Genomic DNA, 3,703 nt, shown 5'->3' on the forward strand with positions numbered 1-3,703 from the left:
CCAGCACTTTCCCCTTGTGCTTGAGCTGATGTTTTCTTGCTTCAGTGGCTGCTTTTCATTTGTTCCACTCCAGTGCTAATTTACTTTATGGGAGACACTCTCCTAAGTCACCACCTGTCGTATCCTGATAGTGTCTGGCCTTCTTGATAGGAATTTTATTTTTTCCAATTTCCATTCTAAAGTTAAGAAACTTTCAAATTCATTTTCAGCACTTGTGCCGCTTAATGAATTCTTGAATTTTGTTGTGACTGGGTGGTCAAATATTGAAATCATAATGTAGATGAATACTAATACTGCAGCAAAGAATTACCCAGACTTCCCACAGGAGTTCCAGGAGTGTAAATAACGGCATTGCTCTCTGTGTACTGACAAAAGTAGGTGGGCCTTTTGTATCCCAGGTGAAGTGGCCACTGTGTGGCTGTCACAGAGTAGCACACTTTACAGTGTAGCAGGTGACACTCACTGCAGCTAGGGGTTGGGGCATCAGCTCTGGTAAAGGAGATACAGAAAGGGCACCTACAGCATCTCCTATATGCCTCATAGGGCTGCCATGATGATTGACTCAATTAATCAGTAAGAAACTAGCACAGTTCCTGGCACATTGTAAGCATATGATTTTTTATTTTTATTTATTTATTTTTTTTAAGATACAAAACCTGAATTTTAGAGCTAGAAGCGACTGTAGGGGGCGGTGCTCTTAGCAAAGAAAGGTTTGACAGTAGTGCAACCAGTCACAGAATGTTCTGGATCAGGGACCCAAGGGGTCTCAAAAAGAAAGAGGGAGAGGGAAAGAGGACACCGGGTAGGGTTCCTATGACATCTCAGGGACTAGTACCCTTGAGAGCTTGAGATGGGTAGAATAGTAAAGAAAAATGGAAGTTACATTCCTCAAGACTACTGCATACAAAAGGATTAATTACCCTACTATCTCTCAGCATCATAAACTCTCATGTTGTATATAGAAACTTTAAGTGCCTGATCTCATCTGATCTTCCAACAACCCAGGGAGGAAGAGTTTTCAATCTCACTTTCCCAATGATGAAACCAAATGGAGATCAAAAGTCTTGCCCAGGTCAGCCAGCTGGGAAGTAAGAGGAAGAAAAGCCTTCAAATTACTTTCTACCACTCAGCAGAAAGGTGCTAGACTAATAAGTTACTACCAGGGGCTGGCCACACAACATATTAGCACATGGCTGAAGCAGGTCCCTTCAGAAGCTTGTCCTTTAGGGCAGTGGTTCTATAGCACTAGGGAGCATCAGAATCTCCTAGAGGGCTTGTCAAAATGCAGATTGCTGTCCCTCCGCACACCTAGGGCTTCTGATGCAGTAGGTGTAGAGTAGCACCCAGAATTTGCATTTCTGCAAATTCCCAAATGATGCTGACACTGCTGGTCCAGGGACCACACTTTGAGACGCACTGGCACAATGGTTAAAACAGAATGCATGCTAGTGAGGTGCAGTGGTATGCACCTGCAGTCCCAACTACTCGGCAGGCTGAGGTGGAAGATCACTTGAGCCCTGGAGTTTGAGGCCATAGTGTGCTATGATCATTCCAATCTGGGCAACATAGGAAAAACAAAAGACAGTAAAACAAGAGTGCATATTCTAAGGCAAAGTTTTTAATAGTATGTGCTATAAGCAAGAGGTTATATTTAATGTGAGTATGTTAATATACATCAGAGCTTCTAAGAGGACCTATGAAAAGCAGTTCTGGCCGGGCGCGGTGGCTCACACCTATAATCCCAGCACTTTGGGAGGCCGAGGTGGGTGAATCACGAGATCAAGAGATCGAGACCATCCTGGTCAACATGGTGAAACCCCATCCCTACTAAAAATACAAAAATTAGCTGGCATGGTGGCACATGCCTGTAGTCCCAGCTACTCAGGAGGCTGAGGCAGGATAATTGGATAATTGCTTGAACCCAGGAGGCGGAGGTTGTGGTGAGCTGAGATGGCGCCACTGCATTCCAGCCTGGATAGCCAGAGCGAAACTCCTTCTCAAAAAAAAAAAAAAAAAGAAATAAAAAGAAAAACAGTTCTAAGCTGGGCGCAGTGGCTGACGCCTGTAATCTCAAAGAAAAGAAAAGAAAGAGAAGAAAAGAAAAGACAGTTCTGCACACATTGAAAGTGGAGGAGACAGGTGGGAGTAGAATGGGGAGAAATGGGAACATCGTGAAAAGTCTTAAGCAAAACAGTAAGTACTGCTATTTATGATTTTAAATTTAAATACTGTAAACCTGTACATTTCTATCCATAGATATATATTTCTGTCATTGCACAATATAGGGTTTGGAGAACAATACTCACATGCTGGCACTGTAAACCTTTGGAAAGGGGACTGAATTTGGGGAAACGGGATTTTCAATTTGTATATTTCCATATCGTCTAACTTTTAAGAATATATTAATCTATTATTTATATAATTTTTACTGAACATTTTAATGGCTTTATTAAAGTATAATTTACATACAATAAACTGCACGTATTTAAAGCCTATAACTTGATATGTTTCAAAATATATACTTACCTGTGAAATCAACACCACAATCAAGATGAACAAATTTGTCCCCTGGAAAATTTCCTCATGCCCCTTTATAACCACCCTCATGTCTCTCTTCTCCTTTCCCAGACAATGATTGATGTGTGTTTTCTGTCACTCTATATTATTTTGTATTTTCTAGAATATTATATAAATGAAATGTTTTTCCTAATGTCTTTTGCTTAGCATAATTATTTTATGATTTATCCATGTATAATTATTTTGAGATTTATCCATTTTGTAGCTGTGTTAATAATTTATTATTTTTTGGTTGAGTACATAATTTTTCTTTTAAAATTATTTTTTAAATAAATGTTTGTGTATATTTAGCATTTACAACATGATATTATGGGACACATATAGACAGTAAAATGGTAACTATAGTGAAGTGAATTATCATCTCCATCATTTCACATAGCTATGCATCATTTTGGGTTTCTTTTTTTGTGTCAAGAGCAGCTAAAATTTACGCATTTCAAAGGAATTTTAAACAGTGCAACTTTTTTGTCTTTAAAACTTTATTTTTTAATTGACATAACTATACATATTTATGAGGTACACAGTGATGCATACGATGTATAGTGATTACATCAGGGTGACTAAAATATCCATCAGCTCAAACACTTATTTCTTTGTGTTCAGAACATTCAATACCCTCTTTCTAGCAATGTGAAAATACATGCTATATTACTGTTACCTATGCTCATCCTACACAGCTATAGAACACTAGAACTGATTCCTATCTAGCTGTAGTTTTGTATCCTTCAGCAAATCTCCCCCTATTCCTTCCCTCCACCCTGCTCAGCTACTAGCAACCTCTGTTCTACTCTTTGTACAGCACAATTGTATAACCTATAGTCTTCATGCTGTCCCTTTGATCTCGAGACTTGTGGATCCTACATATCTGCTACTCTGTATCCTCTGAGCTGCATTTCTGCATTTCCTCCCTCTAATATGGGGCCCTGGTCATCCCTGTTTAATTCTCTGTCTCTGTGTATTTGACTTGAAGAAAAAGATTCCACATATAAATGAAATCATACAATATTTTTTCTTTCTGTGTCTGGCTTATTTCACTTAGCACAATGTCCTCCAGTTTCGTCCATATTGTAGCAAATGGCAGAATTCCCTTTTTTTAATTTTATTAATTTATTTTTTTTCTTTAAAG

This window comes from Cebus imitator, unplaced genomic scaffold, assembly GCF_001604975.1.
Source record: "Cebus imitator isolate Cc_AM_T3 unplaced genomic scaffold, Cebus_imitator-1.0 Scaffold126, whole genome shotgun sequence".
NCBI classification, from domain to species: Eukaryota; Metazoa; Chordata; class Mammalia; order Primates; family Cebidae; genus Cebus; species Cebus imitator.